The sequence below is a fragment of the Chelonia mydas genome, chromosome 2 (assembly GCF_015237465.2).
Source record: "Chelonia mydas isolate rCheMyd1 chromosome 2, rCheMyd1.pri.v2, whole genome shotgun sequence".
NCBI classification, from domain to species: domain Eukaryota; kingdom Metazoa; phylum Chordata; order Testudines; family Cheloniidae; genus Chelonia; species Chelonia mydas.
Window position 1 is genome coordinate 252,645,183 of NC_057850.1, and position 24,825 is coordinate 252,670,007.

The following is a 24,825-nucleotide window of genomic DNA, read 5'->3' on the forward strand; positions in this document are numbered from 1 at the left end:
CCTTTTATTTTTCAAGGAAAATTTTAAAGCATGTTCATTTTCATCAAACTAGCTCAGGAAAGTTTGCTTAATTAATTAATTATTTTTTATGAACCTGAAACCCAAAATATTTTGAATTTCAGGATAGCCTTCAGTTTGCTTCTGTGAATTTTTTGATTGGCTGGTCGGTTGGTGCTTTTTTGTTTGTTTGTTTTTCTAAAAAAATGGCATATTCTCTTTTTCAATGAAAAGTTATTTTTCAACAAAATTACATTTTGAAGGAAAAATTTCAATCTGTTCTAACTCAAAAGTTGTTGGGTTCAACGTCAGGGTATCCGGGTTAGGCTTAGTGGCCTGTGCTTTCCAGGAGATCAGATTAGATGATCTCATGGTCTCTTCTGACCTTAAACTCTTTGAAACATACCATACAGAGGCTTAATCATTGTCTGCAGTGTGCTCTGAAATCCTATATGGGTGCCAAGCATTATGATGAGAGGCATCCCATTGCTACCATTTCCATATGTGGGTGGGACATTTGGTAGAGTCCTGTTTAATAGGAGACATCTATGCACAACTTATTTCACCGAGGAGGAGAGGAAACAGAGTGTGTACTTTCAGTTCAGCATCATCATTACACATTTTTCTCCATTAACAGCCTGATCTTCCCCACAGAGCCATAAGGATGTAATGTATCTGAATGGTATTTGACATTTTACCATACAATTAAACTCATTCTGAACACAAATAAAAATACTTTTGAGAGGGATAAAAGCCAGATGTTTTAATGGGCTAAAGAACGCATCACTAAACACAGGACTATTTGCCTCCTGCTACTACTTAGATATTTGTTCTTCTTTATAACCCCTGAACAGAAGAGGAGATTCCATAAGATATTCCTGGAATTGGTTCCAAGATATGTTCAAGGTAAAGGAGAAAACACATATTCTTTGGCCATTATTCACTGAATGTGTATGCTGGATATGGAGGGAACGTATCTAGTGGTTAGAACTCATGGACCGCAGTCATGACTACAGCTGGTTGGGAATTTTTCAACAAAACCAAAACTTTTCATGGAATTGATTAATACATAGCCAGTTGTTTGACTACAATTGTGGCTCATCATGAAAAATGTTCAAGAGACCAAATGACTTAACTTAACCGAGTTTATTGTCTAAGACAAAAAAGTACAATATAAAAAACAACAGGAGTACTTGTGGCACCTTAGAGACTAACAAATTTATTTGAGCATAAGCTTTTGTGGGCTGTATCCCACGATGCATCCGACGAAGTGAGCTGTAGCCCACGAAAGCTGATGCTCAAATAAATTTGTTAGTCTCTAAGGTGCCACAAGTACTCCTGTTCTTTTTGCGGATACAGACTAACACGGCTGCTACTCTGAAACCTGCAATATAAAAGGGACACATAAATACCCTTCCTTTAGGGGAAGTGATTCTTATTTCACAGCATCTTCAGTTCACCTTACACAGAAGGTGGACTTCAAAGATACACATTTCAGCTAGTAGTATTTAGAGTGTGATTTCAAAAGTTACAAAAGTCTTGCACATCACTAAAATCCAAACTTAACTTGTAGCTTTGTTCTGTACTTTTCTTAGCTATGTTTTGGATGCCACATTCCAACCAGTTGCCTGTAAAGGTAGCTGTACTGGGACATAGAATGAACGTATCTTGATTTTGACAGCTTTCATATTTGCTCGTGCCAAAGCTGACTTCAGCTTTGCAAAGTGTTATGGGATACTCAGCATGAATGAACGAGAGTAAGCATAATACCATTCAAATATAAAGCTTTGTGATAACATTTATATATAATATATTAATATTCATATATAGTATAAAGCGTAATACATATTAATATGGTGTGCAATACATATTGTGACAGAACATACCCTTATGTCACAACCTACACACTATTGTAATAAATTTGTAGAAGGTATGCCTTGTGAGGTATCATTTACAAACTCATAACTTGCTGATCAATAATATCATGGCAAAATGCACATAGCAACATTATATGTAAAGTTATGAACATAAGCTAAAATCTGAACTGAAGTATGTTTCTCAGATAAGTCTGGGGAGTGGCTAAACCAGTTACTCAGAGACACCTCAGCCAGGTGTCAACAAGGCTAATGGACTATTAACTGCTAAGGGGCCATTCTTTGGCATGAAAGGGGGTTAGGGACAAAAAAATCTACATTTTAGCAAAGAAACATCATGGAGTTTCCTTTCTTTACCAGGCTGCGTGTCACCTTGCTCCCAGCTGAGGAAGTGCTTCTCAAAGGTGGGAAAGGACTATGAAAAGAAAGGCAGACATCCCAAGACATGCCCCTCTCTCTCCCTGCCCATCTCATTCTCCACACCGAAAGGACAAAAGGAAAGAGCTGCTGGACTCTGAGGGAGGGGTCCTGACCTGAAATTTTGGTCAGTAATCTGCCGGAGCATGTGGTGAGAATGTTTGCTTTGAAACTAAGATAGTTTCTTAAGTAGATACCAATAAGCATTTTATCTTCATTTTTCTTGTAACCATTTCTGAGTTTTAGGGCTCATTACTTTTACTCACTTAAAATCTCTCTCTTTGTAGTTAATAAACTTGTTTTACTGTTCTATGTAATCCACTGTGTTTAGACGAAGTGTCTGGATAACTATTTAAGATAATAAAATGGCATATTATTCCCAAAGAAATAACAGACAACATAATTGTATTATCCAGGAAAGGGCTGGGCAGTATAGGAGTGGGGGGGTATTGGGGTCACCCTGCGGTATAACCAATGCTGGTGAGAGCCAGGGTGTAGCGGGCAGGCTGCAGTTACACACACACACTGAGGGTATGGCTTGTTTATGGAAACTATAGAAAAGCATTGTAAGGCACCCGCGGTAACAGGGCAGGAGCGGTACAGCCCCTCACTAGTCTGGATTGTGCCCCGGTATGTAACAGTCATATATATATATATATATATATAATTGAGAAAGCTTTCTCAGTTCAAGGCTGGGATTTCTTGTCAAAAGCAGAAAATAGGGCCCCAAAATAGCTACTTGGTTAGGACTCAGCTGGGCTGTAGAAGATCCAGATTCAAGTCCCTGCCTGGCTTAATTCAGAGCAGAGACTTGAACCTGGATTTTCCACAGCTCAGGGGAGTGCTAGCAACACTGGGCTATAGAGTTAGTTTCTCTCCAGCACCATCAATATTTCATTATTTATTGTAGAACAGTACCAACAGCAGAGATGTTGTACTAACTGGGCCTATAATATTTTCTTGCTTGGGAACTAACTATGAAAAGTGGGTCGAGTTGTTTTCAATAATGAATGTTAAATACAGGCACAAGAGAACCAGACAAAGTCTGAAGTAGTCCAAACAAAAAGGCCTGCAGATAAGGCTCAAGGACTGTGTTGAAGTTGGACTTAAATACGAAAAATGTGGGAACAAAGCTACCTATCCCAAGTTTGGCCTTAGGGGAGAGGGTTTAACTGATGAATGAAATGATGAGGAGATGAACTGTGTCATCCACTTTCCACCCCATTTTGGGTGGACTTTAAAAGGAGACTTGAAAAAATTCTCACTGGCTTCTCCAAGACAAAAGGAGCAGACCAGACTGAAGGATTTTCTTTTAGAAGGGAAGGCCATCAGGCCTTGCTCTTGTTTAAGGAACTTTGTCCTTCATCTGTGAGTCATGAAAGTCATTAAATATCATCATGACATCCAGCCCTCAGCCCTCCAGGAGGGATACCTGATTGTCTGCATTGAGAAGGTTCCAGTCAGTGGCATGTAAGATCCTATTCTGTCTCCCTTCATTTTTGGTATTACTTTCTGACCAACTATTCTTCTTATCCTGCCTCTCAGCAAAGGAGGATGAGATGGCCCATGCAGCCCTGCCCTGTCTGAGGAGAAAGGAACCAACCAAATGATGACTAGAATGTGAGCCAGAGTCCAGAGCAACAGAGGTTGTGGTCAACCTGCCAGCCTAACGCATCCATTTGTGACTGACCAACCGCCATGGGCTCCAAGCACATTGACAAAAGCCGTATCTTCACCCCACCTTTTCTACCCTGTTTCTTCTCCACCTTGTGTCTGTCTGTTAAAAACAGGAGAAGTGGATCCCCTCCACATAATCAGGACTGAGAGTAAAATAACCCTTTCCTTTACCTCAAAGAAAGGTAGTTGGTAAAAGAAGAGACTTTGATTTTTGCCTTCAAGAGAAGACAGACTATAAAAAGTTTTGATTGTTTATTTTGTATAATTACTCAGTTTCAGTTTTACTGCATTTTGCTTGTTTTGATTTCTTGTTCTTTTCTGTGTTTTAATGAATTAACTTCCAACCTCAGAGTGAGTGCTTTTGGGTGTTTGCCAAGAAACTAAACCAGGGCCTCGGTAGAGAGAACTCGGAACCTTTGTAATGCTGTTTCAATGCTGGACAGGGAAAGAGTTTAAAACATCTTTAACTGTTTCGATCATCGAGATCAATACAACAGAGATTGAGCCAGTCCGATCCTAGAATAGCCAGTAGGTAGGTGGTTTGGGCACTCACTTGGGAAATGTGGGGAGGAAGCAAACCAGAGACTTGAATCTGTGCCTCCCCCATCCCACGTGAATGCTCTAACCATTGGGACACTGGTTGTTCTCATGTCTCTCCCTCGCTCTTATTTTTCACAAAAAAAACTTTGAATGGTCTCTGTCCCATCCCAATGCAAACTTGAAATCCCCAAAAGTTTTGCAAGACAAGAAAACCATTTCCCACCCAGGACTTCTATTTCTGGCTCTGCCATTGACTTCTTACGTGGCTTTACCCAGGCTAGTTAACCTTTCAGTGCTTCAGTTTCCCCATTTGTAGAAAGGTTAAAATGATATTTGCCCATATGGCACCATTGTTATGAGGCTTAGTTAATGCGTACAAAGTGTATTGTGAACTTAAAATGAAAAGTGCTCTACATGTTTTTATTGTATTGTTTTTGTTCTGTAACACTGAGTTAAAGCATTAGTTTTTCACTTCCAGATGCTGAAGTTCAAACCTATTTGTGTGTCAAATTGCAGTTGGACAGGACATCAGTTTTCAAGCTGATCCAATTAGGCATGTGGATTTTAGGCAGGAGGCAAAATTCAACTTCAAATAGAAACCCCATTGGACCCTCTAAGGTTCAGCTATGGTTACCTCAGAATCACATCTGAGTCCCTCTGTTGTCACCATCCTCCTTGTCACACAGACTGTCAGATCTGAGCCCCCTCTGCCATTTCACTACCATATCCGGATACATGCCAAATCCTGTCGCTTTTTCCCTCCTCAGAATCTCCCAAGTCCGTCCTTTCCTCTCCAGCCCAAATGCTGAAACCCTCATGAACATCTTGGTCACTTCTTACCTATATTGCTTCTACCCCCATCTTTCTGGTCTCCAACATCTCATCTCACCGCATTCAAAATGCTGCTGCTAAAATTCTCTCTCCCTCTGTCTGCTCTGACCCGCCGTCACCCATGGAGATGCTCAGATGTTAGAGCTATAGAGGCCACACAGGTCAGGGGACAAAGAGAGGGAACGTATAAAGTGCCTGTCTCCTTAGTAGCTAAGCAGCAGCTATGTCACTCCCCTCATCCTATCCCTTTACTAGCTTCCTTTCATCTGTTGCACATCATCCTACCCTTAGAAGCTCTGTTCAACGCTGATCCGGCCTGCCTCTCCATTGTTGTATGCTGGGTGGTTGTAGCCATGTCAGTCTCAGGATAGTAGAGAGACACTTTGCATCTCCATTCTCATTTCTTCCTCTTCCTTTTCTCTCTCTCTCTCTGCTTCTGCACCTTCCCAGGACCGGCCTTCGGAGTGGGCCACCCGGCGACCGCCCAGGGTGCCATGGTCAAGGGGCGCCATGCAGTGGTGCGTGCTGTTGGTGTAGCATCAGAAACTGCTCCCCGGGGAGTGCTGCGGGGGGGGGAAGGGGGGCAGATTTCTCCCTGCTTCCTCCCCTTACACAGCCTATGTGAGGAAAGTGACCTGGATGCAGGGAGCCCTGACATTGTTCCTTGCTCCTTCCCCCTCCCCCCCCCCACAGCCCCTTAGTGGGGCATGAAGGAGCAGCATCTGATGGGGGGAGCGAGCAGCCATGCCAGCCATTCTGTGCATCCAGGTCACTTTCCCCACATGGGCACAGGAGGGGGATGCAAGGGATAGGGGTGAAGAGTGGGTAGGGAGCCCACAGGAGCCAGGGACAATGGGGGGACACAGCACCCAAGGGGGCCAGGGGCTCCAAAATACAAGTTCGCCCAGGGCAACATTATCCCTAAATCTGGCCCTGCTCCTTTCATTCTGAATAGCAGGTTAAACTTCTCTAGTCCGGCATTCTCTGGTCCGGCAACATCCGTGGTCTGGCATGATTTTAGTTAGCTGGATGTCCGCTTATCGGGGATGGGGCCAAGTTTCCCGCGGTCCGGCAAGGTTCATTTGCAGCCGCCAGTAGAGGCTCTCAGTGCTCTGTGCTGTTATTTAGCTCTAATTTACCCCGAAATACGTCTTCTAAGAGACCGACAGGCAGCGGAAGTGTTGGCAATGCTGCGAAGCATAAGCATGTGGCAATATCGATACAGCAGAAGGCGGAATTGTTGCAGAAATTGGAAAAGGAGACACATCGGGACGTTGTTCCGTTTATTTGCCCCGGTGAGATAAACATAAAAAGAGACCCGCTCACTACAATACTGTATTGACCTCCCGTGGTTCGGCAAATTCTCTGGTTCGGCACCGGTCAGGTCCCAAGGGTGTTGGAGTACAGAGGTTCAACATGTATCACTTTTGTACCTTCTACAGTCACCTTCATGCCTTCTGGGAGCCTGTTCCATGCGTGTGACTCCCTCAGTTTCCAAGCAATTTGCCTCCATTTATTCAAATCCCACTTCCAATATACTTGGTCTACATATTTTTACTATTTGTTATTATTTATTTCTGATAGCACCTGATATATGCTAGGTTTCCAAACACTGAAGGGCTGTCCCTGCTCTCAAGAGCTCATAATCTAAGCCTTTATATGATAATCCACTGATCAGAGGATGCATGGGGGAGAGGGGGGAGTCTGGACTGGTTCAAGTGTCAACCTTCAGTCTACAGTATATAGCACATGTATTGATCCACATTGTCTGCATGACTTAGGTTTTGATCCTGCTTGAGTAGGGACTCTCAGTTCCCGTAGACACCAACTGTAAGTTTCATGGGGTGGGGAAAATGTCTGCCTTTAGAAATTATACAATTCTGAGCAAAATGACAGTGCTCTATAAGGGCCAGATCCTGTGCCACCCTTACTCAGATTGGTTTAATTAGGACTGCATGAGGAATAAAGCCATGCTCATCAGCAGTATGGCTGGAAGGAAGAATTTGGCCCTAAATTATTAATACAGTCTCTCGTGCAAAACCAGCCCAGATCAGCTATAACTGTGAGTCTGCTGGACCTGACTAGCAGGTGAGGACAGGTGAGTGGCAGAGCTGTGCAGCCTGGAGAGGCTGGGGCCTTGGCTACACTACAGACAATGTACTTTGGTTCATTCTGTTCATGAGTGTTACATTCACCAAGCGCATCAGAGACTTGGTCCACACTGCCCAGTTAGGTAGACGTAAGTCAGCTTACATCGATCTAGTTATGATAGTGTACAGATTACAGCCTTGCTCCCACTGATGTAGGTGCCCTAATACACCAACATAATAACTCCACCTCCACGAGAGGCGTAGGGCTTAACCCAGTGTAGTTAGGGTCGCACAGTGTCAGGGTAGACATTGCCTTACTTACACCTGGTGTTGGCTGTCTTGTCAATTTCAGGGCACCACTAGAGCCCTGAAATTGACAAGAAAGTCCAGCTCCCAGCTTCCCAGCCCGCCCCTGTCGGGCTGCTGCGGGGTCTCCACTCCAAGCTGGGCTGCCATCCAGGCTCCTGGCTTGGGCTGCCCCTGGGCTCCCTGGAATCCCCACTGGAAGCCGTGCTGGGCCCCAGGATTCCCACTCCCTGCTCCCAGCAGGGAGCCCAGCTGCACGGAGGCTCCCAACTCCGAGCCTGGTTGCCCCCCTCCCCCCACTCTTAGTTCCTCACCAGAAGCATGGCAGCCTAGGTGTGGGTCTCCCTGCCGGAGGCAAGAAGCCCTGGGCATCTGGGATCCCAGCAGGGAGCTGCATGGAGGTGACAGCGCTGGCTCTCAGCCGCCCAGCCTGCCCCTCTTAAGTCAGTGGAAGCACTCCTGGTGAGGACGGGCACCACCGACAGACGGAGGGTAGTGTGGACATCAGCCACCGCAGTAATTACTCCCTTCCACACTACTTTTCAGTTATACTTATGCTCACTTACATATTAAGGGGAAATAATTTTATCCTCTGCAGGAATTACTGGATGAAATTCTATGCCTTGTGTGGTGCAGGAAGTCAGACTAGCAGATCATAAAGGTCTCTTTTTTTGTTTACCGATCTTTGCACATCACGGCTTTTACAGTGAATCTGAAGTTTTTTAAATGCTGTATGGAATTATATGTTGTTACTTCAAACCTTCCAACTTTTTTGAGGATAGGCTGCTTGTACAATAATAGTATTTGGAGATCCGTGCTAAAATGATTCACAAAAATGTACCTGTGAAGTACATCCAGGATGTCCCTGGATTTGATGGTTTATTTGTTTGTTATCTTTCTGTGTATCTCCTCTGATATATTACAGTGTATTTTAAGAAGTCTTGATTTAGGATGTACAGTATTTCATCTCTCTCTTGCAATACTACTAATGAATGCAAGCACGCCACAGAACTGCTATTTAAATGTCTTGATTTAATCAGGGTATTTTGATTACAGACAAACTCTGTGATTTTTCTTGAGGTGTATGGAAAAAAAGGAAAACTTGATTCAGCAAGAGCAAATCTTTCTATATCAGTGAACCAAGTTTTCTCTTTAGTATGCATGGACAGTATCAAACCGCAGTAAAATTGTCTGTTTTGCCTAGTCTCTGGTTAGAAAAATACCTGCAGGTCTTACAAGGAAGCATTTAGCAAATGCAAGTAATATTTTCTTGAAAATACTCATGGTAAGTTCATACATATTTTAAGGAAATACTTTAATACAATTCTTTTACTAAGTGTATGAGATCTATGTACAGCTCCGTCATGACATAAAATCTACAAAAAATCCTATTGCTTCCATATCCAGACCAGTTATTTTCAGATTCAGTTTTACATAGGAATTTGTTAGACTACCCACAGATGGAGTAAGTAGTTCCCTTTCATTGGCATGTTGCTGGACCAGTGCGGAGATGTGTGTGTATGTGCTCACCAGCTCCTGAAGAGACCTTGGCATATGACAGCTGCATATGGGATATGGATAGTAACAACAACTTCACACAATGGAGCGTGTCTTTGCCTAATAAAAGGCAATGTCCCCAAATAGTTCCCTAATCCTTCTAAACCTGGCCGTGCTTCTGTAACTGAACAAACAGAACACATCCTCTCCCTGAGAATATCAATGATCACATGACTTCAGCATGCCCCTGTCCTCTGTTACGGTTACAATGAACCAATCAGGAATCACAAAAAAACTCATGTGGTATGAGACTAACCCTAGAGCTTGTTCAGATGAAGAGTTAACATGTGTGCCGTGCATTAACTGTCCATGTGGACCATTCGACCATGCACTAAAATTCCCAGTGTACCTTGATCTACTTCGCCTTGAAACGGGGGGTTCAAAAATGCTCTGTAAAAATGCTAAATTTCATACATATGGAAGTTCTCTTGTAAAAAGTTTTTAGATGGAAAAGTAAAACTGTCTTGTCAAAAAAACAACAACAATTTTTCATAACAAATATTTTTCCCAGCTGATTGTTATGTTGGATCTGTGACAGCTAATGTAACCTTTTTATACAGACACACAGAGCTATGGATGAGTGCATTTAAAATGAAATCCATTTCAGATGAGCAAGACAAGACAGTCAGATGGTAATAACGCTGTAAATATTCCTCATTACATTAGTAACATTCAGTCACTGTTTATGTGGGCTGAAATGCATTTTTAGAAATGGAAGCAGCCTGCTGATTCTTGGGATTTCATTACAAGTCTCTCAATAGTTGATGTTTTTCCTAAAGCCCCAGGGGAGGGACACAAGTTATTACACGAGAAACTTTTCATTAATTAAAAAAGAAAAGAAATTTTAAGCCTTTGCGCTTGCAGAGAAAAGCTCAAAAGAATATAATACAAGTATAACCTAACAACTTAAAAACCACAGGCAAATAAGAACCTATAATTTATTATTATTATTAATATTATTATTTAAAACCTCAAGATTTTTAAGACAGTCTTGTGATTTTTGGGGGGGAGGTGATTGGCTCATGATTTTTGGATATTTGGGGTTTGTGATACTGGGAACACACTTTGAGTTCTGCCTGGTTGTGCTGGAAAGCACTGAAAGAGTTAATGTCCTTCCACTACCCAGAAGTAGACTGCGACTATCTGGGTCACGACTCGTAGCAGACCTCAGTAGACACTGCACGTCTTTTTGCTCCACAGTGTTGCCACCTGGAGTCAGGTAAGTTTGGCCAGGGCTGAAGCTTATCTTGCAACATGAGACGCTCTGGCCCTCTGGTGAACTGCAGCTCTGCCTGGGGGGCAAGAGAGGGAATGGTGAGGAAACTGAGGCAGGGATTTGAATGCAGATCTCCTAACACCCACGGCACCTCCCTGGACAAACTGCATGCCCATCTGCATCCCCCAAGCTCCAGTGTCCCTGTCCAATGCCACAGTTTGTGGCTCATAGACTAATAGACTCATAGACTTTAAGGTCAGAAGGGACCATTAGGATCGTCTAGTCTGACCTCCTGCACAACGCAGGCCACAGAATCTCACCCACCCACTCCTGTAACAAACCCCTGACCTATATCTGAGCTAGTGAAGTCTTCAAATCATGGTTTAAAGACTTCAAGGTGCGGAGAATCCTCCAGCAAGTGACCCATGCCCCACGCTGCAGAGGAAGGCGAAAAACCCTCAGGGCCTCTTCCAATCTGCCCTGGAGGAAAATTCCTTCCCAACCCCAAATATGACGATCAGCTGAACCCTGAGCATGTGGGCAAGACTCACCAGCCAGACACCCAGGAAATACTCATCCACTATGTAATAACATGATAAGTCTGCAGAGCAGCAGATTCTTTGCCTGCCTTCCTCTCCCTCCAGGGGTGAGCTGGAGAAGGTCCCTTGGGTGAACCAGCACCAACAGCAGGTGGCACAAGAGAAGGTGCAAGCCAAGCAGAGATGCAGGGTGCAGGCAGCAGCGGGGTACAGGAAGAGCAGCCTGCAAGCAGGGGCCATGTGGCAACTGCTCTGGCTGGATAACCGCAAGACAATGGAGAGGGGATCACAACAAGACCACCAACGATTAGCCGGAACTCTGGCTGGCGGGAACCCAGACCCGTGCTCAAATCTAGAGCCGGCTGGGTGGGGGAGGGGGGAAAGCCAATTTGTGAAAATGGAAATTTTTTCACCGGAAAGGGGGCTGTCTTGACAAATTCCTGGACTCGAAACTTTTTTGAAAAAAAAAAAAATTATAGCTTGAAAACTGTTGAAACCTCCCATTTTGAATTTTTTTAAACTAAAATTTCAGTTTTTCCACTTTTAAATGACTTTGGTTTAGAAACGTCAGCTAATTAGTGCACCAAGCCACAACGTTAAGATGCTTGTCATGTTCTAGGGCGCAATCCAGACCAATGAGCGGTTGTCACTGCCCTGTAACCATGAGTGCCTCAAAATGCTCAGCTACTGTGGGTCTCTTTTCTGGATGCTTTCAGGCAGCAGACAAGGAAGCAATATCCTGAGTGTCCGTCTGCTCTGCAGCCCTGTTCAGCCCTCTGACCCCAGAAGCCTTCCCGCAACAAAACAGCCCCACTCAGGCACCCAGTTACTTTAGGCAGGGGTGACCAACCCCCTCCCAGTTGTGAAATTCTCCAAAACTGTCTGCCCTGATGGGTCCAGCCCTCTCCTGGAACACTCAGAGAAATGATACAGTTAGTTTGCTCCTTTAAAGAGGCAAAAGCACATTACAGCTTAGTAACAGGGATAAATACACCCTTCCCTCCAAGTACAGCACTGATTTGTGTTATGGTGAAAACAGAACATAGGTTAAGTGATACCAGGTAGAGGGAATAAAGTTAGATAGGGTTACAAACAAATAAAAGTAAAATATGCTTTCTAGAGACTAAGACCTAACTTAACAAGCTACAATCTTTATTCAAGGTAGTTTCCTTACCAATCTTCCATTCCCAGAGACTTCAACCTCCTAGGCTGAAGGACCCATCTTTCTTAGATTGCAAGAGCTCTGGCCCCTTGTTTCTGTCTAGTGATGGATGCCAAGATGGCTTCTGTCCTTGCTTATATCCTCCAAAGTTCACTGACCTTGTTTCAAGAGGCAGGATGACCTCATGCTGGTCTTCCTGTGGACTTCCCATGCCCCTGCTGATATGTATGCAAATGGGGCTTCCATTGTGTTTGGTCACACCTTGATTAATTTCATTGGAGACAGGTAGACAGCTGCCTTCCCTCCTATCTGGGAGGGAACCTTTTTCTCCCTGTGTTTTGTCACAGACTTTAAAGAATAATATCATTAAGTATCCATATTTCCTCACATAGTGTTAATCCATACATTTCACAAAAGAACAGTCTTACTGGGTCAGACCAAAGATCCATCTAGCCCAGTATCCTGTCTTCCAACAGTGGCCAGTGCCAGGTGCTTCAGAGGGAATGAACAGAACAGGTCATCATTAAGTGATCCATCCCCTGTTGCCCATTCCCAGCTTCTGGCAAACAGAGGCTAGGGACACTGTCCCTGCCCATCCTGGCTAATAGCCACTGACGGACCTGTCCTCCATGAATGTATCTAGTTTTTTTTTAACCATGTTTTAGTCTTGGCCTTCACAACATCCTCTGGCAAAGAGTTACACAGGTTGACTGTGCATTGTGTGAAGAAATACTTGCTTTTGTTTGTTTTAAACCTGCTGCCTATTAATGTCATTTGGTGGCCCCTAATTCTTGTGTTATGAGAAGGAGTAAATAATATATTTCTCCACACCATTCATTATTTTATAGACCTCTATCATATCCCCCCTTAGTTGTCTCTTCTCCATGCTGAAAATTCCCAGTCTTATTAATCTCCCCTCATATGGAAGCTGTTTCATGTTCCTAATCTTAAGAACATAAGAACATAAGAATCGCCACACTGGGTCAGACCAAAGGTCCATCCAGCCCAATAACCTGCCTTCTGACAGGGGCTAATGCCAGGTGCCCCAGAGGGAGTGAACCTAACAGGTAATGATCAAGTGATCTCTCTCCTACCATCCATCTCCACCCTCTGACAAACAGAGGCTAGGGACACCATTCCTTACCGATCCTGGCTAATAGCCATTAATGGACTTAAACTCCATGAATTTATCTAGTTCTCTTTTAAACCATGTTATAGTCCTAGCCTTCACAACCTCCTCAGGCAAGGAGTTCCACAGGTTGACTGTGCACTGAGTGAAGAAGAACTTCCTTTTATTTGTTTTAAACCTGCTGCCCATTAATTTAACTTGGTGGCCCCTAGTTCTTATACTCTGGGAACAAGTAAATAACTTTTGCTTATTCGCTTTCTCCACAGCACTCATGATTTTATATACCTCCATCATATCCCCCCTTAGTCTCCTCTGTTCCAAGCTGAATCTTTAATCTCTCCTCATATGGGACCCGTTCCAAACCCCTAATCATTTTAGTTGCCCTTTTCTGAACCTTTTCTAATGCCAGTATATCTTTTTTGAGATGAGGAGACCACATGTGTATGCAGTATTCAAGATGTGGGCGTACTGCGGATTTATATAAGGGCATAAGATATTCTTCATGTTATTCTCTATTCCTTTTTAAATGACTCCTAACATCCTGTTCGCTTTTTTGACTGCCGCTACACACTGCGTGGATGTCTTCGGAGAACTATCCACAATGACTCCAAGATCTCTTTCCTGATTAGTTGTAGCTAAATTAGCCCCCATCATATCGTATGTATAGTTGGGGTTATTTTTTCCAATGTGCATTACTTTACATTTATCCACATTAAATTTCATTTGCCATTTTGTTGCCCAATCACTTAGTTTTGTGAGATCTTTTTGAAGTTCTTCACAATCTGCTTTGGTCTTAACTATCTTGAGCAGTTTAGTATCATCTGCAAACTTTGCCACCTCACTGTTTACCCCTTTCTCCAGATCACTTATGAATAAGTTGACTAGGATTGGTCCTAGGACTGACCGTTGGGGAACACTACTAGTTACCCCACTCCACTCTGAAAATTTATCATTTTTGTTGCCCTTTTCTGTACCTTTTCCAATTCCAGTATATCTTTTTTGAGCTGGGATGACTACATCGGCACACAGTATTCAAGATGTGGGAGTACTATGTAATCACCAGTGTGTCATTAGCTTTCAGAAAAGACCTTACTTGATACACTTTTATAACACAGTAATATTGTATACAATCAGTTGATTCAACTGTTTACCATTTGAGGTTCAGACCCCTTGTCTTTATAGCCCAGATACAGTTTCTTTCTTCTGCTGGGTGTAAGATACCATGCTGTCTTCTCCCCAGCATGTTAGCTTGATAGCTTGGTTTACCTTATATGTAAATGGACCTTCACTGTCTCTGCCTGATTACCAGGTTGGACAGACAAACAAATACACATGCCTTTGTCTAAGGCAAACTGTGCTTATGCACTGCTTGCCAAACACAATTCTAGCACATATTCATAACTCTTTGTAAACACCCCCTATATGCATTGTGCAAGAATATTAATGATCAGTGAATTATTAGTTGTCCAATGATATCTCGCCTTTTAGATACAGATTATGACATTAGTGAGTTGGGTGTAGTGAGTTTGTCAGGCCTGACCAGAGCTGCTGACACAGAAGAGTGAACCACCAATGAACCTCTGCATCACCTGGTCAAAATAAAATGTTTCAATTTTCAGTTCAGGAAAATTGTCAAAATTTTGACATTATCTCAAACTTTCACGGGACGGAAAATCATTTCCCACCCAATTCTACTCAATGGCCCTTCAAGGGAGAGGTGCCCATGTTCTACTCTATCCCACTTTTTGGTATAAAACTGAGTAGAAGCAGAGTTCTTCTCTCCAAAAATCCATATCTATCCCTATCCTATCCATTTTTTTCTTTCCTGGAGAGTGAGCCAACAGTGATGCAGAATAGCCAACAGGAATGGCGTAGTGTTGCCAACTTTCTAATCATACAAAACTGAACACGCTAGCCTCGGCCCTTCCCTGAGGCCCTGCCCCCACTCCCTACATCCTCCCTCCTTTGGTGGCTTGCTCACCCCCACCCTCACTCACTTTCACAGGGCTGGGACAGGGGCTTGGGTGCGGGAGGGGTGAGGGCTCTGGGCTGGGGGTGCAGGCTCTGGGGTGGGACCGGGGATGAGGGCTTTTGGGTGCAGGATGGGGCTCCAGGTTTGGGGGGGCTCAGGGCTGGGGCAGGGGGTTGGAATGCAGGGGTGTGTGAGGGGTCTGGGCTAGGGGTGCAGGCTCTGGGGTGGGGCCAGGGATGAGGGGTTTGGGTTGCAGGAGGAGGCTCAGGGTTTGGGTGGGGGGCTCAGGGCTGGGGCAGGGGATTGTGGCTTGGGGTTGGAACTCGGGCTTACCCCGCGTGGCTCCAGGTCAGCGGCGCAGTGGGGGGGGCTAAGGCAGGCTGCCTGCCTGTCGTGACACCGCATTGCGTGTGCATGCTGGTGCTAGAAGGAGGGGGGGAGGCTCCATGCATGCTGCTCTCACCAGCAGGCACCACCCCCCCATCTCCCATTGGCCAGGTGCTCAGGACAGGGGCAGCGTGCAGAGCCCCATGGCCCCCCACCTAGGAGCCAGATCTGCTGGCCGCTTCTGGGGCACAGCGCGGTGCCCCAGGACAGGTAGGGACTAGCCTGCCTTAGCTCCGCCAACCGGACCTTTAACGGTCCAGTTGGCGGTGCTGCCCAGAGCAGCCAGGGTCCCTTTTCAATCAGGTGTTCCAGTCACCTGGTCGCCAGACACCTGGTCGCCCTACTAACAGTTGCCATAGAAGGCCTACATTTACCCGTATAACCTCAATAAATTTCACAGTTTGTGGTGTGAGTCCAGTACATTCATCCACATGCTGGTTCTGAGCTTTTCACAGCAGGGGTGGCATTGTGAGGTGCTGCTAGTGAACCCCCCTTCAGCTAGCTGCATTCAAGTGAACCTTCAGGTCACAGAGGGTTCACTTTTCTTTGTGGGGGATCAGCACAAGGATGGTGAACCACTTCTGCCTTGACAATAGGGCCTTACGGGGTTTAACTGGTGAATTAGCGTTTTACCAGCCCTCTGTTCAGGACTAAATTGCATCCAGAGTGTGTAGGAGATGCTAATCTTGCTGGAAGCCAGAAATTCGGAAAAATATTTAATTCTCTTGTAGAGAAGAGGGAGACACTTACCCGCACTGTAAGCCAGACTTAACAAACAGAGAAATACACTTTTTACAGCACTTGGCAATCAGTAAAGAAAGTGATTGGTACGCTTCCATAGCGCCCTGTGGAAACCATTCCTCTGAACTTCTCAAATACAAAATCAACCTGCACCCTGAAATAGACTTGGAGTCTTCCCAAGCTGTCCAGGAGATAAAAGAATTCTGTGGGGATTTCTTCATTCATTCATTTATTCACCCCTCTCTGAATTTGATGTGCCATGTGAAACTACCATAGTTGGCCATAGTCATTGTGCACCATAGTCATTCTTAGCTATGTGTATTATAGATCTTGGAGCATTTCACTGCAGGTCAGGGATTCCTGGCTCTCTGCAGTCCTTGAGAAAGAAGGTTTTGGAAAGCTTCATTTCTGAGGAGTCACTAGAGTGGTTACGAGAAAGTGAAAACTCATCCGTGTGGATAAAGCACTCCTGGGCTCTTCCAGATGCTGCTGGGTGAGTACAAACCTACAAAGGACGTACCTGCAGTCAAAGTTCTGGAAAGGTCAGTAGCTGGAATTCATGAAAACTCACAGTTTTCCTCCAAGAAGGAAAAAAGGAGTGTAAAATAATGCACTTTCCTAACTATTAAATGAGTAATGGATAGAAGTAGGACCACAATTTTAAAAAGAATAGGAGCCTAGAATTATACCCCTAAGTCCATGTGTAGATAGATAAGAGACCTCACTTTCAATAGCTCCCACAGAGGTCATTTTCTATATCACCTTAGAGCAGGTGCAAACTCTTATGTAAAGGTTTTCCAATCAATTCATGCGTAACAGACTTTAAGTTCATTAGACTCAGGAGAGATTGCTAAGGGGAAAACATGAGAGATTTTTTTTTTAAAACAAGAAACAAGACCAAGGTTTGGAGGGTGGGTTTTAAGTTTATATTCAGTATCTTTCTGCTTAGTGCTTAAATACTTTTCAAATAAAAAGCAACAAACATGCAAACTTAAAGGCTGCCTTTCTTCATTCTCTTGTGGCTTATTATTTATATTAGAGTAACACCTAGAGAAGTCAACCAGGATTGAGGCCCCATTGTGCCAGTCCTTTCCCCATAGAACTTAGTCTAAATATAATATAGAAACCACCTAATTGCAGATGAGCATAAAGTTACTTGATTTTTCTTCTACAGGAATGCGGCAGAGAAATGGTACTTCCATTTGGCTAGAAGATGTTTTTTTGAATAATTCCTTGTGCTGTTTGTTTCCTTCTTGAGCCTGCAAATCTTTACTGAAGGCAACAATGAAAGTACGCTAGAGAGTGATCAGTGATGACATGAAATACAGAGTCCTTGTCTGCAGAAAACACTTCCATAATTACCAAGATAAAACAAAGTCAATTCACACCCAGACCCTATCGCCAGCTTCCTCATCCAGGTGGACAACTCTTTTAACTCTGGGTGACTTTGGCCCATCTCCAGACAACTGCCTGCCCTCTTAAACTGTTTAGAGGTGGGAAAATACACTGTCAGGGATGGAGGAAGATCAGAGTTTGGAATGCATCATATATCTGATGGTTCCTGGCTCTCCTTCTCAGCCAAAGGATGTTTGTGGTGGAAATGGCTGGAACTCCCAATCTTGGTTTAATTCTTATATCCTTTGTGTTTTTTATACTGATCCCCTTAGTGATCTACTGTTCCTATTGATTCCCTGGGTAATCAGATTAATCACACTGAGGCTCCTCAGGACAGGGACCATGTACCTTGTGTTTGTAAAGCATTGAGTTTCCATGCACTTCTCATAAATGATCATCTAAGTACTAATGGGAAACACAAAGCTAACTTGGCAAGTGATTGATTTCTAGCAAAGCAACTGGAACAACTTGCTGGTTGAGAAAATAAGGATTCTGTTTTCTCTGGCACTGAAGTTCCTGAAGCAAATAACTTTGATGCTGAAGTGACCAGTAAGGACTTATCCCACCCAACAAAATCAGAAAACTTCCCAACTAAGAACAGAAGATGTTCCTCAGCTTTGACAGGAGAGCAGAGTGGACTTGACCTGCTAGCTAGCTGAATATACTGTCTCACACAGGGGCTCTTGCTGTTACATTTCCAGGTTATAATCATCATTGCCTGTATACTCCAGATACCTTGGCAGATAATAGCATCATCAACTAAACCTGAGGTCACACATGAGTCATTTGCAATCCTGTTACTCATCTCCTTAGTTTCAGAGTAACAGCCGTGTTAGTCTGTATTCGTAAAAAGAAAAGGAGTACTTGTGGCACCTTAGAGACTAACCAGTTTATTTGAGCATGAGCTTTCGTGAGCTACAGCTCACTTCATCGGATGCATAGCATATCGTGGAAACTGCAGAAGACATTATATACACACAGAGACCATGAAACAAAACTTCCTCCCACCCCACTCTCCTGCTGGTAACAGCTTATCTAAAGTGATCATCAAGTAGGGCCATTTCCAGCACAAATCCACGTTTTCTCACCCTTCCCCCCCCCACACACACACATACAAACTCACTCTCCTGCTGGTAATAGCCCATCCCTCTTTGAAACCTCTCTTTATAATGCGCATGATAATCAAGGTAGGTCATTTCCAGCACTAATCCAGGTTTTCTCACCCCCCCCCCCACACACCCCCCTCCAAAAACCACACACACAAACTCACTCTCCTGCTGGCAATAGCTCATCTTACAATGTGCACAGCAATAATCCAAGTTTAACCAGAACGTCTTGGGGGGGGGGGGGGGGGGGTTTGTAGGAAAAAAACAAGGGGAGATAGACTTGGATTATTGCTGTGCAATGACCCACCTTGATTATCATGCGCATTATAAAGAGAGGTTTCAAAGAGGGATGGGCTATTACCAGCAGGAGAGTGAGTTTGTATGTGTGTGGGGGAGGGGGGGGAAGGGTGAGAAAACGTGGATTTGTGCTGGAAATGGCCCTACTTGATGATCACTTTAGATAAGCTGTTACCAGTAGGAGAGTGGGGTGGGAGGAAGTTTTGTTTCATGGTCTCTGTGTGTATATAATGTCTTCTGCAGTTTCCACGATATGCTATGCATCCGATGAAGTGAGCTGTAGCTCACGAAAGCTCATGCTCAAATAAACTGGTTAGTCTCTAAGGTGCCACAAGTACTCCTTTCTTTTTACATCTCCTTAGTGTTTAAGGACCTGAAATTAGAAAACCTGTTGTGGAAATAGTATGTTCCACCCTAGGCAACAAAGATGTCTGGTTTTTCTTGGTTTGGTTTTTAAAAAGTCTGCAATATTGGATTGATTCAAAGCTTTGATACAAGAAACAAAATCTGGCATCACAAACACAACATGCTTCCAGATTCTTAGCATATTTAGAATACAGAAACCAGCACAAACTACAGGGTTGAGGGAATGATCAAATAACAAAGAAGCCTTGTCTGTAGACAACCCTAAGTCATCATACCAGGGAGTCCAGTTTGCCAGAACAGTTCATACTTTTCACTGAAGGAGAATGTCAGTTTCCATCAGCAGCTCTATCCATCCAAACCGAGTTCAGTTTCTGAACGACACATGTTTCTTTCCCATGTTCGAACTATACAGGAATCAGAAGGCTGCTGGGTGTTCATATGTGATTCCCTTAGGAATATTCCAAATCAGAAATCTTTTGGAGTTAATATCAAGGCAGACAAAGAAAGTATTATCTCCATTTCCCAGGTGAGGAATTGAGTCATAGAGAGAGAAAGTAACCTGCCCCAAAAGGGGCAAAGTCTGGGGCAGACTCAGGAATTAAACACATACCTCCCGAACCCTAGCCCACCATGTTAGCTATAAGACCACCCCTCCTCAGTGCTAGTGTCACCCTGTTCTTTGTTTCTCCACCACATTAAAAACCATCATCCATCCTCTTAAACAAAATCAGCCCCAGTGGCTTTGCATTCTTTAGTCACAGATACTGATTCTTCATTCCAACAGCTTTACATCAGTGCAACTATTGACTCAAGGAAATTACCTGCAATTTGCTTTGGAGTACCAGAGGAAAATCAGGCCAATTATTTCTAGTTCAGTAGTTACCAAGAAAACAAACCACTGTAAAGACTCAGATATTCCCCATGCCCAGGACTAGGGACAGTGGCTGTGGAAGAAGGGGACAGACAAACCTTCCATGAAGGGAAAACAGTGCTACATATTACTAAGCAGCAATTAAATAGAACTTTGTACTATTTATGAGTGTTTCTTACAATAGAAAATGTTTCTTTCTCCTGTCTGTCCTTTCCTTAAGACTCTAAATCTTTAGCTACCAAATAAATCAAATTGTATTCTGGTCTCCCATGTTTAAGAAAGATGAATTCAGACTGGAACAGGTGTAGAGATGGTCTACTAAGATGATCAGAGGAATCGAGAACCGACCTTATGAAAGGAGACTTAAGGAGCTTGAGTTGTTTAGCCTAACAAAATGAAGGCCGAGGGGAGATATGATTGCTCTCTATAAATACAGGCAAGGGATAAACACCAGGGAGGGAGAGGAGTTATTTAAGTTAAGAGCTAATGTTAGCACAAGAACAAATGAGATATAGACTGGCCATCAGTAAGTTTATGCTTCAAATTAGATGGTTTTGAACCATCACAGGAGTGAAGTTCTGGAACAGCCTTCCTAGGAGAGTAGTGGGGACAAAGAACCTACCTTCTTTCAAAACTGAGCTTGATAAGTTTGTGGAGGGGGATGGTATGATGAGGTTGCCTACAATGGCATAAGACCCATCCACAACTGCTATTAGCAAATATCTCCAATTGCCAAAGATGGGACACTAGAGGAGGAGGACTCTGAGTTACTATAGAAAATTATTTCCCTGGGGTCTGGATGGTGGGTCTCGCCCGCATGCTCAGGGTCTAACTGATCACCATATTTGGGGCTGGGAAGGAATTTACCCCCGGGTCAGATCGGCAGAGACCCTGGGTTTTTTCACCTTCTTCTGCAGCATGAGGCATGGGTCATTTGCTGGTTTGAATGAGAATAAATGGCAGATTCTCTGTAACTTAATTCTTTAAATCAAGATTTGAAGACTTCAGTAACTCAGCCAGAGGTTATGGGCCTATTACAGGAGCGGGTGGGTGAGGTTCTGTGGCCTGCGATGTGCAGGAGGTCAGACTAGACGATCATGATGGTCCCTTCTGGTCTTGAAGTCTGCGTTACGAGAATCACAGCCAGGGGAGTTACATTTGCATAAAACTGGACTAAAGCAATGGGGCATAAGGCCCCATATTTTCACTGCATGAATAGGTATACAACAATCTCTTGAGAATTCACCCCATGTTCTGTGCAGAGACTCTTTATTTGGGTATTTCAAAGGCCTGGCTAGAACACAGTCTGCAGAAACTTGTACCACTTTGCTTTGTGAGTCTGAGACATTGGAGAGACATAAGAGAGAGCCAGGTGCCCTCTTCCTATTGTAATGCACATAACTAGTTGGAATAGGCCATAACATTATCCGGTGTTCACCTGCTATTAATTTCCCTTTGTCCTTGTTTTATGGGACAGCATGACTTTGGAGCTGGTATAGCACCAGCTGCTACTATGTTCCAGAGGCTTACCTTACAGGTTTTCGTTTGGGCTGTTTTTGTTTTTTGAATGCTTAGGGTTTGCAGTGTGGTGGCCTTAATGGAAAATTTCCAATCAGCCCTAGTTTTTAACCATCGATTGTCAGAATTTTGATACAGTGAAAACTTACCAGAACTACTTGACATTTTGCATTGCTGACCCAAGCCAAGGAATTCATGAAAACATGCAATTGCTTTGACCTTACAACACTAATGGAGAATATGTCAAGTGTATTGATTCTTCTGTGTCCGTATTAATAGGCATAGGGAGTAGGCCAAGTATTGTAACTGTTTTTAGCCACACCAATAGATTGTACAATATGTTCTAGGGTTTGTTTCTTTTTAAAATATTTTTATATCTGAGTGTGCATCCTGCTAGCCAGCAATCAGTATCAGACAGGAGTTCATTCCTCAGTTTGGTGTGGAAAAGCTGATACAGTACAAAGCGATTCGAAGTGCTTTACAAACATTAACTGACTAGCCCCCACAGCAGCCCCGAGAGAGCCATAATAGCCATAGTCAAGCTGCAGAAACTGAGGCAGAGAAGTGAATGGCTCAGGAGCACAGAGCTAGTCAGTGTCAGGGTGAGGATTAGGCTCAGAGATTCCCGGTGCCCCGAGTACAGGTCACCTTTTTTCTAAGACACCGCTTCTCCACCTGCTGGTCATGAGGAGGGATCCTGTGATAAATGAAGGGGGGGAGGGATGCTAGCTCCCTTTTATGGATACCCAGCCAGCCAGCATCTACCAATCCAAGGTCAGAGAAGAGCTGTAGCCTTGGGGGTTTAATACAAGCCTGGAGTGGCCAGTATTCATTTTTAGAATCCTTGCGGGCCCCCACCTTCTTCACTCGAAGTGCCCGAGTGGGGAATTAGCCTTGACAGAGCGCTATGGGGCGGAACCACCATCAGAGAGCTCCTAAACCCCACAGTCGCTAGGACCCAGAAGGAGCATGAGCAGGGGAGGGAAAGAGCAGCTGGCCCTCTCCATGTCCCCTGTGATTTGGGCTGCCCTTTCCCCATCCTTTCCCCACACCCCATTCCAGAGCAGCAGATAATCAGCCTCATCTTCTCCTCTGCCTGAATAGCACTCAGCTGTGGTGCTGAGGCTTCAAGGGATTGCACAGCCAGCTTCACAGCCCCCTGAAGCAGCCTTTCCCAACTGCCAGAACTCAGCTGTGCGTAGGGGATGTCACCACTGACCCCCGCTCAGGTGTCCCATGCCCCCATCCCGGCAGAGTCACAGTGTTTAAGGCCAGCAGCTGTCCCTTTCTCCCCACTCAAGAGCAGTAGGCCCCCAGCATACAAACTTGCCCCAGAAAAACTGGCTGAAAAATTATCCCAGGATCAAAATATCACAACTCTTCAAACCCATCAAGGGTTGTGGGGTACGATGGGTAGTGGGGTGTTTTAATCAGCCATTTTGTGGATTGTAGCCCAAAGAAGCTCGACAACTGCCGCACCAAGAGAGGAGGATTTCACACAATTGCCTTGAGGCGCACATCCACCCCCTCCCTGCTGTCCTTGCAAGGTTGAAGAGCTGGGGGGCCTGCATACCACTCCTCTCTGTGGGTACCTGGAGAATACCTGTTTCCCATAGTAACACAAATGGCAAATACCCAGGAAAGTTCTCTATCAGAGTCTTACCAGTTGTATGGCCCTGGAGGATTCCTGTCTTCTGCTGGAGACATATAGCCTCCTTCAGCCACACTGACCTGAAGTAGTGGAGATTTGCAGTCTACCTGCTGCAAGAAGGTCTAGCTAATGGGATTTTGAGATGTGCAGCCATCTGTTTATGTTCACTCCCGGAGTGCTTCACACTTAGTGTATTCTTGCTGGGGGAATTGAACCTGCATCTTAATCTACCATTCTAACTGCTGGACCATCCTTTCTTACCTTTAATACACTGCTTCAAAGCCAGCCTCAGTTACCAGTCACTGAAGGCTGTTACCATCTGAGGGCTGTGTGGTGCCATATGTGAAAAGAGCTGGCGCTCCCTGGTAAATCACTAGTGACCGGGTTCCCGTCATAGAAGAACCTGCTTCACACTAGGCGTCCTTAGTGGCATTCTCAGCAGACAAGTTAAGGGCATGAGTGGGCATGCATGGATTAAATGAGCACAGAAACTGGTCTCCCTTCTCAGCCCCTAGAGTTACCGAAGGCTCCTCCAGGTCAGAATTCAGGTAATTATAGTCAGGTAAAGGGATGGTAGGTTTACTGAACTTACATGCACTATGGGTTTCCCCAGTAGCATATTGGTGCTATTGTCCAATTCATTAAACGTTTGTAAACTAGGGAATGGGCATAAGAACGGCCATACTGGGTCAGACCAAAGGTCCATCTACCCCAGTATTCTGTCTTCCAACAGTAGCCAATGCCAGGTGCTCCAGAGGTAATGAACAGAACAGGTAATCATCAACTGATCCATCCCCTGTTGCTCATTCCCAGCTTCTGGCAAATCATTATGTAAAAAACCAAGACTATCTTAACTCTCAGCTCCTCTCTTAAAAATAAAGATAGTCTGGGACAATTTCATTCCTCTCTGTGTGTGACTCAGGACAGGTTATCCAGGCTGAAATCCTTCTTGGACTCTCACAACCACAGTTTACTCAGCAGTTCTCTTCAAGTCATTTGAGTTCCAGAGTTCCCCAGAGTTGCGAGAAGGATGCCTGATTTGGGGGAACCCTGGCATGCCCCGGATTTCAATAGAACAACATCCAAATCCCAGCAGAGAGTGTGCTGGACTTCAGGCACTCAAAAAGAATACCACAGAAGGTAGGGGACCTATTGAGAATTAAAAGAAAACAAGGATGGTGTTAGA